This window comes from Phyllobates terribilis, unplaced genomic scaffold, assembly GCF_046119375.1.
Source record: "Phyllobates terribilis strain yellow unplaced genomic scaffold, ASM4611937v1 Scaffold_1__5_contigs__length_1240528914, whole genome shotgun sequence".
In the NCBI taxonomy this organism is placed as follows: Eukaryota; Metazoa; Chordata; class Amphibia; order Anura; family Dendrobatidae; genus Phyllobates; species Phyllobates terribilis.
In genome coordinates, this window is record NW_027362761.1 from 817,613,701 (window position 1) to 817,633,909 (window position 20,209).

The 20,209-nt window shown below is 40.1% G+C and overlaps 8 non-coding genes across 8 annotated transcripts; all 8 read left to right on the plus strand.

Moving 5' to 3' along the window:
- The first annotated feature begins 5,909 nt into the window (after positions 1–5,909).
- TRNAK-UUU (transfer RNA lysine (anticodon UUU)) lies at positions 5,910–5,982 on the plus strand. The gene has a single exon. It is a non-coding gene; the product is annotated as a tRNA-Lys (tRNA).
- A 977-nt stretch (positions 5,983–6,959) lies between these two features.
- TRNAK-UUU (transfer RNA lysine (anticodon UUU)) lies at positions 6,960–7,032 on the plus strand. The gene has a single exon. It is a non-coding gene; the product is annotated as a tRNA-Lys (tRNA).
- Positions 7,033–11,275: 4,243 nt separating this feature from the next.
- Positions 11,276–11,348, plus strand: TRNAK-UUU (transfer RNA lysine (anticodon UUU)). The gene has a single exon. It is a non-coding gene; the product is annotated as a tRNA-Lys (tRNA).
- Positions 11,349–12,326: 978 nt separating this feature from the next.
- Positions 12,327–12,399, plus strand: TRNAK-UUU (transfer RNA lysine (anticodon UUU)). Its single transcript has one exon. It is a non-coding gene; the product is annotated as a tRNA-Lys (tRNA).
- Positions 12,400–14,433: 2,034 nt separating this feature from the next.
- Positions 14,434–14,506, plus strand: TRNAK-UUU (transfer RNA lysine (anticodon UUU)). The gene has a single exon. It is a non-coding gene; the product is annotated as a tRNA-Lys (tRNA).
- A 2,036-nt stretch (positions 14,507–16,542) lies between these two features.
- On the plus strand, positions 16,543–16,615 carry TRNAK-UUU (transfer RNA lysine (anticodon UUU)). The gene has a single exon. It is a non-coding gene; the product is annotated as a tRNA-Lys (tRNA).
- A 2,036-nt stretch (positions 16,616–18,651) lies between these two features.
- On the plus strand, positions 18,652–18,724 carry TRNAK-UUU (transfer RNA lysine (anticodon UUU)). The gene has a single exon. It is a non-coding gene; the product is annotated as a tRNA-Lys (tRNA).
- Positions 18,725–19,701: 977 nt separating this feature from the next.
- TRNAK-UUU (transfer RNA lysine (anticodon UUU)) lies at positions 19,702–19,774 on the plus strand. The gene has a single exon. It is a non-coding gene; the product is annotated as a tRNA-Lys (tRNA).
- The last annotated feature ends 435 nt before the right edge of the window (positions 19,775–20,209 follow it).

The following is a 20,209-nucleotide window of genomic DNA, read 5'->3' on the forward strand; positions in this document are numbered from 1 at the left end:
CCTGGTGCAATACGTTCTGACGTATAGCCTGGGCCAACGAGATTCAGAGGTGGGGCAAATCACGCTGGAGGAGTGGTCTCAGATCAGGAACCTATGCACCCTTCTGCACAGTTTTGAAATGGCGACGAAGATGTTTAGTGCTGACGATGCCATTATCAGCATGACTATTCCGGTGATTTACATGCTGGAGCACATGTTAAACAGAATTCGGAGTCAGGTGGTGGCACAAGAGGAGGTGGAGGAAGTAGAGGAGGAGGAGTTGTATGCGGAAGGGCTAACATCTGCAAGGTCCAGACGGTCGGCAGCACCAAGGCGGCAGGCATGTGAGGGTGGGGGAGATGGTTTTACCAGGGCGCATGGTAGCAGCCAAACTAGTGAGGAAGGTGCAGGAGCCCAGGAAGAAGTGGAGGACGAACTGATGGAAGACTCATCAGATGAGGGAGACCTTGATCACATTTCTGTTGTGCGAGGTTGGGGGGAGAGGACAGAGGAAGGAAGCATGATTGTTACCTCGCCACCAACACAACAGGGACTTGGTGCTCCTGGATGCGCAACACACATGAGTGCCTTCTTGCTGCACTACCTGCAACATGAGCCTCGAATTGTGAGAATTAGAAATAATCCTGACTACTGGGTTGCCACACTGTTAGATCCCCGGTACAAAAGTAAATTTGCAGAAATTATTCCTGCCATAGAAAGGGATGCACGCATGCAGGAGTATCAGCAGAGACTGTTGCAGAATCTTACATGTGCTTTTCCACAAAATACCAGTGGTGCACGTAGTGAATCTCACAGTTCCAACTTGCCAACCGTGGGACCGTCAAGTGTTCAGCACTCAAACCGTAACAAAACCACAGTATCTGCTGGTAACATCAATTTTGCGGAATCATTTCACCACTTTTTTAGCCCATCCTTTGCAAGGCCACAGGAGACAAGAAGTCTGACACATAGTCAACGCCTAGAGACGATGGTACAGGAGTATCTCCAAGAAAACATTGAAGCCACGACTGTGTCACTGGACCCTTGCTCTTTTTGGGCTTCCAATCTGGATAAATGGCCGGAGCTAGCCACTTACGCCTTGGAGATCTTGTCATGCCCCGGCAGCCAGCGTTCTGTCTGAACGTGTGTTCAGCGCTGCTGGTGGTGTGCTGACAGATAAGCGCACGCGGCTCTCCACTGATAATGTAGACAGACTCACGTTCATAAAGATGAACAAATCATGGATCCGAAACGACTTTTCTACCCCTGTGTCATCCTGGGGAGAGTAAAAGCTTGATGATTGGTTAAAATCACCCTACCAACCGTTTTAAGCTTTCAAATTACTAATCATGTTTATCTGTATCTTGACTGGAAAATAATTTGGGCTTTGTAGCAGTGTGCAGCACTGATCCTATTAGGCCATCTATAATAAGCTTCACCAGATTTAAAATTAAAAATAATTTTTAGCTGCATCTAGCCCGGAAAATAATTTTGGGGCTCCGAGATGCGCAAGACACATAAGTGCCTTCTTGCTGCACTACCTGCAGCATGACCGTCATATTGTCAGAATTCGAAGTAATCATGACTACTGGGTTGCCACACTCTTAGATCCCCCAAACTTTTCGATCAACCTTTTCATTTTAATAAAGACCAAAAAAATGGTCATTTTTGAAATTATAAGCATTAGCAGGTTGTTAGAAACTGAAATCAAACAGTTTTCAACTCAAAACTTTATTCTAGGTGATGTTACATTTTCACATAGGACCCCTTGTTCGAAAGGAGCTTCTGAACTCTCTCGTCCATTGAATTTGTCAGGTTTTGGATGGTTTCTGCTTCAATTGTTTTGCATGAGGACAGAATACCCTCCCAGAGCTGTTGCTTAGATGTGAACTGCCTCCCGCCATCATAGACACTCCTTTTAATGATGCTCCAAAGGTTCTGAATGGGGTAGAGGTCAGGGGAGCATGGGGGTCACACCATAAGTTTGTCCCCTTTTATGCCCATATCAGCCAGAGATGCAGATGTTTTATGTGCAGCATGAGATGGTGCATTATCATGCAGAAAAATGATCTTGCTGTGAAATACACGGTTCTTCTTCTTGAACCATGGCAAGAAGTGCTGTTTGAGAAAATCCACATACATTATGGAGTTCATCTTTAGCGCCTTCAGGGATCCTAAAGGGGCCGACAATCTCTCTCCCCATGATTCCAGCCCAAAACATTACTCCACCTCCTCCTTGTTGGCGCTGTAGCCGTGTTTGCGTGGGGTGTCCATCAACCAGCCATCCTCCACTCCATTCATCTGGACCATCGAGCGCTGCACGGCACTCATCCGTGAACAAAACAGTTTTGAAATCAGTCTTCATGTAATGTTTGGCCCACTGGAGCCGTTTCTGCTTGTGTGAAGTGGATAGAGGAGGTCGACAGGATGGCATATGCACAGCTGCAAACCTCTGAAGGACCCTGCATCTTGTTGTTCGGGGGACGTTGGAGGCACAAGCAGCTTCAAAAACTTGTCTGCTGCTATGACAAGGCTTTTTTGCCGCTGCTGTTTCAACCTGACGTAATTGCCTGTAGGAAAGAGTCCTCAATTTGCCCTTATCAGCACGCACACGTGTGTACTGTGAATCAGCTACATACTTCTTGATTGCCAAGACACTTCATCCTGATCATCGCACAATGTTGATTGTAGTCATGCCTTGACCTAAACACTCCACAATTTGTTGCTTCTCAGCAGCCGACACATCCTTTTTCTTTCCCATTTTGGCAGAAAATGTAGGCTGCTTAATAATGTGAGAGAGCCTTCTTAAGTAGTCTTGCCTTTCATTGGACACACCTGCCAAACTAATTAGCACAGGTGTCTGCAATTGCTTACAGTGATATAAAGAGCCCTGACACACATCACCATCAATGAGTTTAACTGACAAACAAACAAATTCTTCCCTTATCACTCCTAAACACTTTTTGCATAATAATTTGGAACGCGGTGTACATGTGCTTTTCCACAAAACACCAGTGGTTCACGTAGTGAATCTTACAGTTCTAACTTGCCAACCGTGGTCTGTATGGAATTGTTCAATAAAGGGCCCAAAATTAAGATAACATAGATGGGAGAGGTCTCTATGAATAGGAATTCCTAAGTATTTGATACCCTGTGAGGGCCAGGCAAAGGGAAAGTTGGACTGGATGGAATCCTATATGGATTTAGGGAGGGAGACATCGAGGGCCTCAGACTTCGCTGCATTGATTTTAAAATTTTACCATGTAACAAAGTGATCTATTTCAGCCATAACAGCAGGGATGGATATATGTGATTGAGTGATATATACTAGGACATCATCAGCAAATAGAGAGCACTTGTACTCGGTGCCTCCCACCTCAATCCACCTAATATTGGGGTTATGGCGAATTGATGAGAGCAGGTGCTCCGTCACTAGGATGTATAAGAGAGGGGACAGAGGACATCCCTGCCTTGTCCCATTGGTGATTGTGAAAGGTGATGAAAATGTTCTGACGCCCCCACTGGGCCTTGGGACACCCGGAGCCGGACACTTTTTGGTGGATGCTGGTGGTTGTAGTCTTCGTGGCGGCGATCCGGTTCCGTGGCTCAGGGCGGTCAAACCAGTGGCGGAACTATTTATGTGGTTTTGATGTTTAAATGTCCGACTACGCCACCCGTGGATTGCGGTCAGAGTGAACCGCCGCTACAGGGCAGACCGCTAAGGCTGGTGTTGTGGGTGCAGCAGAGCGTAGCATAACTCCCCACGGGAGGAGTATAGCCTCAGGGCAGTGTATGCGGAGGATGGGGGTGATGGTGCAGGGCAGCAGCAGTAACGACACGGAGTCAGTGATGCAGTTCAGGGCCTTTACTCACAGTTCTTATTATCCAGACCACGTCTGCAGGTAACGGCTGCCCACGTCGTACTGTGCTCACCAGGTGAGGGGCTCAGACAACTCCCAGATAACTTTGGAGCGCTTCACAGGACCCCCTTTGTGTGTCCTTTGTCTGGCCTTTCTTACCAACACCTCGGGCCTCCTCTTGGTAAACTTGGCGCCAGTTTCCCTGACCCTATGTGGTGCCTTCCTAGCGGGTGGAGCAAGGGGCTGCACCACATAAAATGTCAGAGCCTCCGGTTTCTAGCTGAGGGTCGTTTCCTGCCTCCACTAGCTCGGGGACCGGTCTCCCCCTTTGGCCTGACCCCTCCACGCAGGTGGATTCGGGCGTGCGGTGGCGACTCGCCCGTCCGCACCCCTGGGATCCCTTCATTCCTCGTTCCTGGAGCCTTCTCTGCTCCTCTTCCTTCCTTCTCCCTCTTGCAGGCCTGGGCCTCTGTTACTAGGCCCGCCTCCGGAGCAGAGCTCATGCAGAGCCCCTGCTCCCTGCCACTTCTGCTCAGACTTCTCTGCACTGAACTAAGATGGTGCCCACCTTTTATACTCCCTTCTCAATGCACCCAGGAACTGCTTCCTCCCTGCTCCTGCACTGCAGGGTTCCCCTTCCTCAGTGTTCCCTCCCCCCACTCCAGCCAGGGACAGGGACTGTCGTGCCCATCTCAGGGGCATATTGGTCGCCCTGCCCCACGGCAATGTGGTGTAATGCATGCAGGTGTCGGGTCCTGATCCACACTCCATCCTTATCTGAGAGTGAGATATCACACCTCTGGGTGAGGTGCAATACGTCTGTAGCAACCGAGCCCTCGGTGCTACAGTTCCATTTATCTTCAGCCTAGGTGACGTATTGTGATATAGGGCCGTGATTTTGGCTATAAAAGGGTCCCCTAGACCCCTACCCCAAGCTTTTTAAGAGAATCATATATGGCGTGCCAGGAGACTCTATGGAATGCTTTCTCAGCATCCAACGAGAGTATCTACTTACAAATTTTTAACTGCATCTAGCCCAGGAAATACTTTGTGCCTAGTAGCAGTGTCTGCTAGTCAGCGGATTATCCCGGCTGTTAAGCAAGATACACCACCTGTAGTTTGGACACTTAATTTTTTCAAAGGAAATGCTTCGGGACCACGGGATACTTAGTGAAGAGCATCAGGAGGCACCCCAAGGCATAGGGGCTGGGACTGGCACTAGGATGCCTTGCGGTGGACAGCCGAGCTCGATCCTTATAAAAGATTTTTAACTGCAGCAGCTTTAGTGGACGCTACTGGAGCTGGAATTACGCGGCTGCTGGCATGAGACTTGCCCTCCAATAGATCCTTGTAAATGGATTTAAAGTGTATTCATTCAAATTAGAGGGACAATTTAAATTAAAAAGCTTAGAGCTGCCTCCACCACAGGGGGGCTCTCTCGACCCACCAGCGGACAGGCACCAGTATTGGGAGAGGGGGGCTGGCCGTCAGGGTTCACCGCGGCTCTGGCACAAACCCGGCGACACGGAGGTGGCACGGGCAGGAGCGGACTGGCCGTCTCGGCTTCTCACTTTTTGGATTTTAGAAGGGCATGACATGCCTATATCGGTGTCTCCCCCTCCTTTTACTCCTCCACCTCTTTTCTTTTCGCATGACTATATGTACTTGTCACTTTTCCATGTGTTAGTTGTGTCTTCTGAGCAGTTTGTCAGCTTTTGGACACCTTTGAAGGTGTTTTCTATGTGTTTCTATGTGTTTTTGTTTGCCTGCCATTGGTTTTAACGGTGTTCGAAGGTGTTCGACGAACAGTTCGACGAACACACGGGTGTTCGACGAACCGAACCGAACTCGAACACTACGGGGGTGGCTCAACACTACTCCTCTTCCCCTGTTTCCTATACATAGAGTATAAAAAGAGATGTAACCTGACACCTCATTATGCTGGCAGACTATGTGCTGGCTTTGGTTTTGGGTATGTACACACATATGAAAAAAATCAACATATCTGAAGATACATTTAGATGAATCTGAAGTAAATCTTGAAAAATGTGCTAGGTTTGTTCAGAAGGAGCCTGAATAGCTCAGTCGGTAGAGCATCAGACTTTTATTCTGAGGGTCCAGGGTTCAAGTCCCTGTTCAGGCATTAAGCTTTTAAATCTCAACAGATCACTTTGTATTGTTTAAATCTCAGCTTGTGCTTGAAGATTAGTTGCATGCTTAATGCACTTGTTTGACATGAGAAATAAAATGCTCTTTTACACTAGAGAAAAAAACAAAAAACATGTCTTTGAATATGTCCAAATTCACGACAAATCATTGATTATGTGCTTGGTTTTGGCTTTGAACAGTCATATTGGATGATAATTTTTCTGAGTATACTTAAATATGGACAGAGACATTTTTTTTTAAAATGTTGCAAAAGTGCACTTAGAAAGAACCTGGATAGCTCAGTCTGTAAAGCACCCGTCTTTTAATCTGAGGGTCCATTATTTACGTCATTGTTCAGTTTTGAGACTTTTTAACCTAGACCTATCATTTAGCTTTGTTTAAATCATACCTAGCTTTTCAGAAATAAACGTCATGTGTATATGAGGATTAACACTACTTTGGCAATTTTATGACTTGTTTTCTGCATTTTTCCCTCTGTAGACTCTATGTCTAACTTTCAGCACTCTTTAAGCTGATGGATGGAAACTAGCAGCTATGATGTCTCCCATAAAAAACACACAGAATCAGAGTGATTCCTACTTTTTTTTCTTTGCAGCACATTTAGCAGTACCAATATGAAAGTCAAAATTAATCAATACTGAGCTGTGTGAATGTGAATTCAGCTTTGGAGTAAACTAAATCAACCGCTTGATGATGCCACTTCACCTGCCTTTAACTGCCCAAATCTGATAGCCTTTCACTGGGCTGAATACTCATCATTCCTCTTCCCCTGTTTCCTATACATAGAGTATAAAAAGAGATGTAACCTGACACCTCATTATGCTGGCAGACTATGTGCTGGCTTTGGTTTTGGGTATGTACACACATATGAAAAAAATCAACATATCTGAAGATACATTTAGATGAATCGGAAGCAAATCTTGAAAAATGTGCTAAGATTGTTCAGAAGGAGCCTGGATAGCTCAGTCGGTAGAGCATCAGACTTTTAATTTGAGGGTCCAGGGTTCAAGTCCCTGTTCAGGCGTTAAGCTTTTAAATCTCAACAGATCACTTTGTATTGTTTAAATCTCAGCTTGTGCTTGAAGATTAGTTGCATGCTTAATGCACTTGTTTGACATGAGAAATAAAATGCTCTTTTACACTAGAGAAAAAAACAAAAAACATGTCTTTGAATATGGACAAATCATTGATTATGTGCTTGGTTTTGGCTTTGAACAGTCATATTGGATGATAATTTTTCTGAGTATACTTAAATATGGACAGAGACATTTTTTTTAAAATGTTGCAAAAGTGCACTTAGAAAGAACCTGGATAGCTCAGTCTGTAAAGCACCCGTCTTTTAATCTGAGGGTCCATTATTTACGTCATTGCTCAGTTTTGAGGCTTTTTAACACTAGAACTACTGATGGAGTCATTTTGACTCCTTTCGTTTTTTATTTCTCTTCTGTGACTACATTTTTCAGAATTCCGGCTTGAAACTCGGTGACTTTTCCTCAAATATGATGTGAAAAAAGATTTTGTGAGAATAAATAATTTTGGTGAAAAATTTGCGCGTTTTTTTCAAAATTTACCAAGAACTACTGAAGGGAGTCATTTTGACTCCCTACTATATTTTGAGGTCCTTTTGTCACTAAATGTTGCTATAAAGTTTTGTGCATAATTTTTTCACTCTGTCTTATTTACCCTGATGTTCATATAGATGTAGTTCAATTTACATGTCAACTTTTCACATTTTCCTTGTGTTTTACCTGCTTGTATTACTGTGTAATGCTGAACAAAATAGCTTGTTTACTCTAGGCTCTTATCTTATGCTAATGAAGGGTGGTGTTTTTCTAAGGTCCTAGCAGGAGACAGTATTCTGGATAGTAACTTTACTTTCAGTTCAGCTGAAGAGACAAAGAGAACAGACGCAGACATACGAGCTCTGAAGACTCATACAGGTATGAATTGTTATGAAATAGTTTAGCTGTCTGTCAACTGATTCAGCCCACCTACTTTTGAAGGTGGCAGAACAGTTATTATTTCTTTTAGTTTTCATTTCATTTCTATTTTTCAGCAGGGAACTATATAGAATTATGGAATTTGTGAGGAATATGGAGAGAAGACGTTTGATAAAGCCTCAGGATATTCTGGCTACTTTGCAATCCATACCGGAGGATGAATCGAAATCCGAATTGCAGGAACATGTATTTGATTCTGACAGTGATGAAGATTTCATTCCTCAGAACATATCAAGTGAATCTGAAGACTCAGAAGGAACAAATCCAGAAGGTAAGTAGTTATGTGTATTTATTTGTTCTTCCACACACTGAGTTAGGGCCTGTGCACACTAGCAGAATTCTGGCTGAATAGCCATCTGGATATTCTTGCCGCAATACAGGCCGTACCTGCCCGCTCATGCCTGAAGCTCCGCTCCGAACCCCGGGCTGGAGCCGCTGTCAGGGACAGAGCAGCGCTTGCTTACGCGCGAGCACGGCTCCGTGCCAGACAGCGGCTCCAGCCCGGGGTTCGGAGCGGAGCTTCAGGTATGAAACTCCGCTCTGTACCTGAGCGGGCAGGTACGGGCCGGATTGTGGTGAGAATATCCGGTCGGATATTCCGCCGCTAATCCAGCCAGTGTGCACGGACCCTTACAAAACAAAAATTCTAAATATTCATCAACTTTTTTACAGATATTCCAAGCACATCAACTGGGGATCGGGCTCATGCAGTTATGTTGCCTCGTGACCATCCTCCTGGTCGTGGACAGAAAAAATCAGCAAAACGTCCCAGAAATGAAAGAACAACAGATAACGATGGCGGCGAAGGTAATGCAACAACAAACACCAGAGAAGGTGAATCTGAAGGAATACTAGTTTCAGCGGATGGTATTCAATGGAAACCTGTTGAAATTGGAGAACACTTGCCTGGTAGGCGTGACAGCCAAAATATTCTTCGAGAAGCACCTGGCCCTACAGGATACGCCAGAAGAAATATCATTATCGATAGTCCTTTGAGCGCATGGCGTTTATTTTTTGATTCATATATATTGACACATATAAAGAACTGTACGCTTGCAGAAGCATGCAGGAACAATAATTTACAGCTTACTCTATCTGATGAGGAGCTAGATGCATTCATTGCGATATTCTATGCTCGTGGAATATCTGGCACGAACCGTCACTCGATTAGCAGTATTTGGTGTAATGACTGGGGAATACCGTTTTGCAAAGCGACAATGTCTAGGGACCGCTTTGTTGAAATTATGAGGTTTCTCAGATTTGATGAGAAATCTACTCGATCGGAGAGACTGCAAACGGACAAGTTTGCTCTATTTTCTACTGTGTGGGACAGGTTTATTGAAAATTGTATTGCGTGTTACAAACCTGGCCCATACATAACGGTGGATGAGCAACTTTTCCCAAGCAAAACTAGGTGTCCATTCACGCAGTACATGCCTTCCAAACCAGATAAATATGGCCACAAATATTGGCTAGCTGTTGATAAGAGGAGCAAATATCTGGCAAATGGCTTCCCTTATCTAGGCAAAGATGACACACGCCGTGCTGAGGACCGTTTAGCTGACCATGTGGTAATGAAGTTATTGGACCCGTTTTTGAAAAAAGGTCGCAATGTTACAACCGATAATTATTTTACTTCAGTAAAATTAGCTAAACAGCTAAAAAGCAAAGGAACAACCATCGTGGGAACACTGAACAAGATAAGGCGAGAAGTGCCTAAAGAAATAAAATCCATGAAAGAGGAATTATACAACACTAAAGTGTTTAGAAATGAAGACAATTTTACACTTACAGTATATCAAGGAAAGCCCAACAAAAATGTTGTCATTTTGAGTTCCGTCCATCCAGATGTTGTTGTTGCGTCTGATTCCGCTAAAAAAACTCCAGAAACGGTAAAGTTTTACAATGAAACAAAATATGGAGTAGATGTAGTGGATCAGATGGCACGAAAATATACCACACGAACATGCACAAGGAGATGGCCTGTTCATGCATTTGAAAATGCCTTAGACTTTGCGGGTATAAATGCATGGATAATATTCAAGGAGATTACCCACCAAAAAATGTCACGCAAGGCATTTTTGCAAACGCTTGTGAGAGAGTTGAGTGGTCCTTATGTCACAGATAGGGAAAAGGGTTCCACGTCCCAAGTTTCTACATGCTCAGAAGTGATGGTTCAAACAAAATTTTGCCAGATCAAAGAAAAGTGCAAGAAAAATAGATCTGTCGGAAATTGTAAGACTTGTGGTAAGTCTTTGTGTGGGCAATGTACTGCCATAAATCAAAGGCAATGCCTAAAATGCGAAACACCAAATGTTTAGAAGGTGAATTCTGCGCCATATTTTCATTTTTATGCTCCTCCACCTACATTTTCTCTGCTTTTTGTTCTTCAGTTGTTGTTTATATGTGTGCACTTGAATAAAAAAAAATGTTTGAAAAACGTCTATTATAATTATTGTTATTTTCTGTAGAAAAATAAGAAAAGCAGAAAAAAAACAATCAAAAGCATTACTGTTGGATCTCACAATAATAATACATTACAAAAAATATAATTATTAATAAATAACCACAAATGAAACTCTAAAAATAAACGAAAACAAGCAAGGAGTCAAAATGACTCCTTTCAGTAGTTCTAGGCGGGGTCACGAGTCCAGTAGTCCTAGTGTTAACCTAGACCTATCATTTAGCTTTGTTTAAATCATACCTAGCTTTTCAGAAATAAATGTCATGTGGATATGAGGATTAACACTACTTTGGCAATTTTATGACTTGTTTTCTGCATTTTTCCCTCTGTAGACTCTATGTCTAACTTTCAGTACTCTTTAAGCTGATGGGTGGAAACTAGCAGCTATGATGTCTCCCATAAAAAACACACAGAATCAGAGTGATTCCTACTTTTTTTTCTTTGCAGCACATTTAGCAGTACCAATATGAAAGTCAAAATTAATCAATACTGAGCTGTGTGAATGTGAATTCAGCTTTGGAGTAAACTAAATCAACCGCTTGATGATGCAACTTCACCTGCCTTTAACTGCCCAAATCAGATAGCCGTTCACTGGGCTGAATACTCATCACTCCTCTTCCCCTGTTTCCTATACATAGAGTATAAAAAGAGATGTAACCTGACACCTCATTATGCTGGCAGACTATGTGCTGGCTTTGGTTTTGGGTATGTACACACATATGAAAAAAATCAACATATCTGAAGATACATTTAGATGAATCTGAAGTAAATCTTGAAAAATGTGCTAGGTTTGTTCAGAAGTAGCCTGAATAGCCCAGTCGGTAGAGCATCAGACTTTTATTCTGAGGGTCCAGGGTTCAAGTCCCTGTTCAGGCATTAAGCTTTTTAAATCTCAACAGATCACTTTGTATTGTTTAAATCTCAGCTTGTGCTTGAAGATTAGTTTCATGCTTAATGCACTTGTTTGACATGAGAAATAAAATGCTCTTTTACACTAGAGAAAAAAACAAAAAACATGTCTTTGAATATGTCCAAATTCACGACAAATCATTGATTATGTGCTTGGTTTTGGCTTTGAACAGTCATATTGGATGATAATTTTTCTGAGTATACTTAAATATGGACAGAGACATTTTTTTTTAAAATGTTGCAAAAGTGCACTTAGAAAGAACCTGGATAGCTCAGTCTGTAAAGCACCCGTCTTTTAATCTGAGGGTCCATTATTTACGGCATTGTTCAGTTTTGAGACTTTTTTACCTAGACCTATCATTTAGCTTTGTTTAAATCATACCTAGCTTTTCAGAAATAAATGTCATGTGGATATGAGGATTAACACTACTTTGGCAATTTTATGACTTGTTTTCTGCATTTTTCCCTCTGTAGACTCTATGTCTAACTTTCAGTACTCTTTAAGCTGATGGGTGGAAACTAGCAGCTATGATGTCTCCCATAAAAAACACACAGAATCAGAGTGATTCCTACTTTTTTTTCTTTGCAGCACATTTAGCAGTACCAATATGAAAGTCAAAATTAATCAATACTGAGCTGTGTGAATGTGAATTCAGCTTTGGAGTAAGCTAAATCAACCGCTTGATGATGCAACTTCACCTGCCTTTAACTGCCCAAATCTGATAGCCTTTCACTGGGCTGAATACTCATCATTCCTCTTCCCCTGTTTCCTATACATAGAGTATAAAAAGAGATGTAACCTGACACCTCATTATGCTGGCAGACTATGTGCTGGCTTTGGTTTTGGGTATGTACACACATATGAAAAAAATCAACATATCTGAAGATAAATTTAGATGAATCTGAAGTAAATCTTGAAAAATGTGCTTAGTTTGTTCAGAAGGAGCCTGGATAGCTCAGTCGGTAGAGCATCAGACTTTTATTCTGAGGGTCCAGGTTTCAAGTCCCTGTTCAGGCATTAAGCTTTTAAATCTCAAAAGATCACTTTGTATTGTTTAAATCTCAGCTTGTGCTTGAAGATTAGTTGCATGCTTAATGCACTTGTTTGACATGAGAAATAAAATGCTCTTTTACAGTAGAGAAAAAAACAAAAAACATGTCTTTGAATATGTCCAAACTCACGACAAATCATTGATTATGTGCTTTGTTTTGGATTTCAACAGTCATATTGGATGATAATTTTTCTGAATATACTTAAATATGGACAGAGACATTTTTTTTGAAAATGTTGCAAAAGTGCACTTAGAAAGAACCTGGATAGCTCAGTCTGTAAAGCACCCGTCTTTTAATCTGAGGGTCCATTATTTACATCATTGTTCAGTTTTGAGGCTTTTTAACCTAGACCTATCATTTAGCTTTGTTTAAATCATACCTAGCTTTTCAGAAATAAATGTCATGTGGATATGAGGATTAACACTACTTTGGCAATTTTATGATTTGTTTTCTGCATTTTTCCCTCTGTAGACTCTATGTCTAACTTTCAGTAATCTTTAAGCTGATGGATGGAAACTAGCAGCTATGATGTCTCCCATAAAAAACACACAGAATCAGAGTGATTCCTACTTTTTTTTCTTTGCAGCACATTTAGCAGTACCAATATGAAAGTCAAAATTAATCAATACTGAGCTGTGTGAATGTGAATTCAGCTTTGGAGTAAACTAAATCAACCGCTTGATGATGCAACTTCACCTGCCTTTAACTGCCCAAATCTGATAGCCTTTCACTGGGCTGAATACTCATCATTCCTCTTCCCCTGTTTCCTATACATAGAGTATAAAAAGAGATGTAACCTGACACCTCATTATGCTGGCAGACTATGTGCTGGCAGACTATGTGCTGGCTTTGGTTTTGGGTATGTACACACATATGAAAAAAATCAACATATCTGAAGATACATTTAGATGAATCGGAAGCAAATCTTGAAAAATGTGCTAAGTTTGCTCAGAAGGATACTGGATAGCTCAGTCGGTAGAGCATCAGACTTTTAATCTGAGGGTCCAGGGTTCAAGTCCATGTTCAGGTGTTAAGCTTTTACATCTCAACAGATCACTTTGTATTGTTTAAATCTCAGCTTGTGCTTGAAGATTAGTTGCATGCTTAATGCACTTGTATGACATGAGAAATAAAATGCTCTTTTACACTAGAGAAAAAAACATGTCTTTGAATATGTCCAAATTCACGACAAATCATTGATTATGTGCTTGGTTTTGGCTTTCAACAGTCATATTGGATGATAATGTTTCTGAGTATACTTAAATATGGACAGAGACATTTTTTTTGAAAATGTTGCAAAAGTGCACTTAGAAAGAACCTGGATAGCTCAGTCTGTAAATCACCCGTCTTTTAATCTGAGGTCCATTATTTACATCATTGCTCAGTTTTGAGGCTTTTTAACCTAGACCTATCATTTAGCTTTGTTTAAATCATACCTAGCTTTTCAGAAATAAATGTCATGTGGATATGAGGATTAACACTACTTTGGCAATTTTATGACTTGTTTTCTGCATTTTTCCCTCTGTAGACTCTATGTCTAACTTTCAGTACTCTTTAAGCTGATGGATGGAAACTAGCAGCTATGATGTCTCCCATAAAAAACACACAGAATCAGAGTGATTCCTACTTTTTTTTCTTTGCAGCACATTTAGCAGTACCAATATGAAAGTCAAAATTAATCAATACTGAGCTGTGTGAATGTGAATTCAGCTTTGGAGTAAACTAAATCAACCGCTTGATGATGCAACTTCACCTGCCTTTAACTGCCCAAATCTGATAGCCGTTCACTGTGCTGAATACTCATCACTCCTCTTCCCCTGTTTCCTATACATAGAGTATAAAAAGAGATGTAACCTGACACCTCATTATGCTGGCAGACTATGTGCTGGCTTTGGTTTTGGGTATGTACACACATATGAAAAAAATCAACATATCTGAAGATACATTTAGATGAATCTGAAGTAAATCTTGAAAAATGTGCTAAGTTTGTTCAGGAGGAGCCTGGATAGCTCAGTCGGTAGAGCATCAGACTTTTATTCTGAGGGTCCAGGGTTCAAGTCCCTGTTCAGGCATTAAGCTTCTAAATCTCAAAAGATCACTTTGTATTGTTTAAATCTCAGCTTGTGCTTGAAGATTAGTTGCATGCTTAATGCACTTGTTTGACATGAGAAATAAAATGCTCTTTTACAGTAGAGAAAAAAACAAAAAACATGTCTTTGAATATGTCCAAACTCACGACAAATCATTGATTATGTGCTTTGTTTTGGATTTCAACAGTCATATTGGATGATAATTTTTCTGAATATACTTAAATATGGACAGAGACATTTTTTTTGAAAATGTTGCAAAAGTGCACTTAGAAAGAACCTGGATAGCTCAGTCTGTAAAGCACCCGTCTTTTAATCTGAGGGTCCATTATTTACATCATTGTTCAGTTTTGAGGCTTTTTAACCTAGACCTATCATTTATCTTTGTTTAAATCATACCTAGCTTTTCAGAAATAAATGTCATGTGGATATGAGGATTAACACTACTTTGGCAATTTTATGACTTGTTTTCTGCATTTTTCCCTCTGTAGACTCTATGTCTAACTTTCAGTACTCTTTAAGCTGATGGATGGAAACTAGCAGCTATGATGTCTCCCATAAAAAACACACAGAATCAGAGTGATTCCTACTTTTTTTTCTTTGCAGCACATTTAGCAGTACCAATATGAAAGTCAAAATTAATCAATACTGAGCTGTGTGAATGTGAATTCAGCTTTGGAGTAAACTAAATCAACCGCTTGATGATGCAACTTCACCTGCCTTTAACTGCCCAAATCTGATAGCCTTTCACTGGGCTGAATACTCATCATTCCTCTTCCCCTGTTTCCTATACATAGAGTATAAAAAGAGATGTAACCTGACACCTCATTATGCTGGCAGACTATGTGCTGGCAGACTATGTGCTGGCTTTGGTTTTGGGTATGTACACACATATGAAAAAAATCAACATATCTGAAGATACATTTAGATGAATCGGAAGCAAATCTTGAAAAATGTGCTAAGTTTGTTCAGAAGGAGCCTGGATAGCTCAGTCGGTAGAGCATCAGACTTTTAATCTGAGGGTCCAGGGTTCAAGTTCATGTTCAGGTGTTAAGCTTTTACATCTCAACAGATCACTTTGTATTGTTTAAATCTCAGCTTGTGCTTGAAGATTAGTTGCATGCTTAATGCACTTGTATGACATGAGAAATAAAATGCTCTTTTACACTAGAGAAAAAAACATGTCTTTGAATATGTCCAAATTCACGACAAATCATTGATTATGTGCTTGGTTTTGGCTTTCAACAGTCATATTGGATGATAATGTTTCTGAGTATACTTAAATATGGACAGAGACATTTTTTTTGAAAATGTTGCAAAAGTGCACTTAGAAAGAACCTGGATAGCTCAGTCTGTAAAGCACCCGTCTTTTAATCTGAGGGTCCATTATTTACATCATTGCTCAGTTTTGAGGCTTTTTAACCTAGACCTATCATTTAGCTTTGTTTAATTCATACCTAGCTTTTCAGAAATAAATGTCATGTGGATATGAGGATTAACACTACTTTGGCAATTTTATGACTTGTTTTCTGCATTTTTCCCTCTGTAGACTCTATGTCTAACTTTCAGTACTCTTTAAGCTGATGGGTGGAAACTAGCAGCTATGATGTCTCCCATAAAAAACACACAGAATCAGAGTGATTCCTACTTTTTTTTCTTTGCAGCACATTTAGCAGTACCAATATGAAAGTCAAAATTAATCAATACTGAGCTGTGTGAATGTGAATTCAGCTTTGGAGTAAACTAAATCAACCGCTTGATGATGCAACTTCACCTGCCTTTAACTGCCCAAATCTGATAGCCGTTCACTGGGCTGAATACTCATCACTCCTCTTCCCCTGTTTCCTATACATAGAGTATAAAAAGAGATGTAACCTGACACCTCATTATGCTGGCAGACTATGTGCTGGCTTTGGTTTTGGGTATGTACACACATATGAAAAAAAATCAACATATCTGAAGATACATTTAGATGAATCTGAAGTAAATCTTGAAAAATGTGCTAGGTTTGTTCAGAAGGAGCCTGGATAGCTCAGTTGGTAGAGCATCAGACTTTTATTCTGAGGGTCCAGGGTTCAAGTCCCTGTTCAGGCATTAAGCTTTTAAATCTCAAAAGATCACTTTGTATTGTTTAAATCTCAGCTTGTGCTTGAAGATTAGTTGCATGCTTAATGCACTTGTTTGACATGAGAAATAAAATGCTCTTTTACAGTAGAGAAAAAAACAAAAAACATGTCTTTGAATATGTCCAAACTCACGACAAATCATTGATTATGTGCTTTGTTTTGGATTTCAACAGTCATATTGGATGATAATTTTTCTGAATATACTTAAATATGGACAGAGACATTTTTTTTGAAAATGTTGCAAAAGTGCACTTAGAAAGAACCTGGATAGCTCAGTCTGTAAAGCACCCGTCTTTTAATCTGAGGGTCCATTATTTACATCATTGTTCAGTTTTGAGGCTTTTTAACCTAGACCTATCATTTATCTTTGTTTAAATCATACCTAGCTTTTCAGAAATAAATGTCATGTGGATATGAGGATTAACACTACTTTGGCAATTTTATGACTTGTTTTCTGCATTTTTCCCTCTGTAGACTCTATGTCTAACTTTCAGTACTCTTTAAGCTGATGGATGGAAACTAGCAGCTATGATGTCTCCCATAAAAAACACACAGAATCAGAGTGATTCCTACTTTTTTTTCTTTGCAGCACATTTAGCAGTACCAATATGAAAGTCAAAATTAATCAATACTGAGCTGTGTGAATGTGAATTCAGCTTTGGAGTAAACTAAATCAACCGCTTGATGATGCAACTTCACCTGCCTTTAACTGCCCAAATCTGATAGCCTTTCACTGGGCTGAATACTCATCATTCCTCTTCCCCTGTTTCCTATACATAGAGTATAAAAAGAGATGTAACCTGACACCTCATTATGCTGGCAGACTATGTGCTGGCAGACTATGTGCTGGCTTTGGTTTTGGGTATGTACACACATATGAAAAAAATCAACATATCTGAAGATACATTTAGATGAATCGGAAGCAAATCTTGAAAAATGTGCTAAGTTTGTTCAGAAGGAGCCTGGATAGCTCAGTCGGTAGAGCATCAGACTTTTAATCTGAGGGTCCAGGGTTCAAGTTCATGTTCAGGTGTTAAGCTTTTACATCTCAACAGATCACTTTGTATTGTTTAAATCTCAGCTTGTGCTTGAAGATTAGTTGCATGCTTAATGCACTTGTATGACATGAGAAATAAAATGCTCTTTTACACTAGAGAAAAAAACATGTCTTTGAATATGTCCAAATTCACGACAAATCATTGATTATGTGCTTGGTTTTGGCTTTCAACAGTCATATTGGATGATAATGTTTCTGAGTATACTTAAATATGGACAGAGACATTTTTTTTGAAAATGTTGCAAAAGTGCACTTAGAAAGAACCTGGATAGCTCAGTCTGTAAAGCACCCGTCTTTTAATCTGAGGGTCCATTATTTACATCATTGCTCAGTTTTGAGGCTTTTTAACCTAGACCTATCATTTAGCTTTGTTTAATTCATACCTAGCTTTTCAGAAATAAATGTCATGTGGATATGAGGATTAACACTACTTTGGCAATTTTATGACTTGTTTTCTGCATTTTTCCCTCTGTAGACTCTATGTCTAACTTTCAGTACTCTTTAAGCTGATGGGTGGAAACTAGCAGCTATGATGTCTCCCATAAAAAACACACAGAATCAGAGTGATTCCTACTTTTTTTTCTTTGCAGCACATTTAGCAGTACCAATATGAAAGTCAAAATTAATCAATACTGAGCTGTGTGAATGTGAATTCAGCTTTGGAGTAAACTAAATCAACCGCTTGATGATGCAACTTCACCTGCCTTTAACTGCCCAAATCTGATAGCCGTTCACTGGGCTGAATACTCATCACTCCTCTTCCCCTGTTTCCTATACATAGAGTATAAAAAGAGATGTAACCTGACACCTCATTATGCTGGCAGACTATGTGCTGGCTTTGGTTTTGGGTATGTACACACATATGAAAAAAAATCAACATATCTGAAGATACATTTAGATGAATCTGAAGTAAATCTTGAAAAATGTGCTAGGTTTGTTCAGAAGGAGCCTGGATAGCTCAGTCGGTAGAGCATCAGACTTTTATTCTGAGGGTAAAGGGTTCAAGTCCCTGTTCAGGCATTAAGCTTTTAAATCTCAAAAGATCACTTTGTATTGTTTAAATCTCAGCTTGTGCTTGAAGATTAGTTGCATGCTTAATGCACTTGTTTGACATGAGAAATAAAATGCTCTTTTACAGTAGAGAAAAAAACAAAAAACATGTCTTTGAATATGTCTAAACTCACGACAAATCATTGATTATGTGCTTTGTTTTGGATTTCAACAGTCATATTGGATGATAATTTTTCTGAATATACTTAAATATGGACAGAGACATTTTTTTTGAAAATGTTGCAAAAGTGCACTTAGAAAGAACCTGGATAGCTCAGTCTGTAAAGCACCCGTCTTTTAATCTGAGGGTCCATTATTTACATCATTGCTCAGTTTTGAGGCTTTTTAACCTAGACCTATCATTTAGCTTTGTTTAAATCATACCTAGCTTTTCAGAAATAAATGTCATGTGGATATGAGGATTAACACTACTTTGGCAATTTTATGACTTGTTTTCTGCATTTTTCCCTCTGTAGACTCTATGTCTAACTTTCAGTACTCTTTAAGCTGATGGATGGAAACTAGCAGCTATGATGTCTCCCATAAAAAACACACAGAATCAGAGTGATTCCTACTTTTTTTTCTTTGCAGCACATTTAGCAGTACCAATATGAAAGTCAAAATTAATCAATACTGAGCTGTGTGAATGTGAATTCAGCTTTGGAGTAAACTAAATCAACCGCTTGATGATGCAACTTCACCTGCCTTTAACTGCCCAAATCTGATAGCCGTTCACTGTGCTGAATACTCATCACTCCTCTTCCCCTGTTTCCTATACATAGAGTATAAAAAGAGATGTAACCTGACACCTCATTATGCTGGCAGACTATGTGTTGGCTTTGGTTTTGGGTATGTACACACATATGAAAAAAATCAACATATCTGAAGATACATTTAGATGAATCTGAAGTAAATCTTGAAAAATGTGCTAAGTTTGTTCAGAAGGAGCCTGGATAGCTCAGTCGGTAGAGCATCAGACTTTTATTCTGAGGGTCCAGGGTTCAAGTCCCTGTTCAGGCATTAAGCTTTTAAATCTCAAAAGATCACTTTGTATTGTTTAAATCTCAGCTTGTGCTTGAAGATTAGTTGCATGCTTAATGCACTTGTTTGACATGAGAAATAAAATGCTCTTTTACAGTAGAGAAAAAAACAAAAAACATGTCTTTGAATATGTCTAAACTCACGACAAATCATTGATTATGTGCTTTGTTTTGGATTTCAACAGTCATATTGGATGATAATTTTTCTGAATATACTTAAATATGGACAGAGACATTTTTTTTGAAAATGTTGCAAAAGTGCACTTAGAAAGAACCTGGATAGCTCAGTCTGTAAAGCACCCGTCTTTTAATCTGAAGGTCCATTATTTACATCATTGTTCAGTTTTGAGGCTTTTTAACCTAGACCTATCATTTAGCTTTGTTTAAATCATACCTAGCTTTTCAGAAATAAATG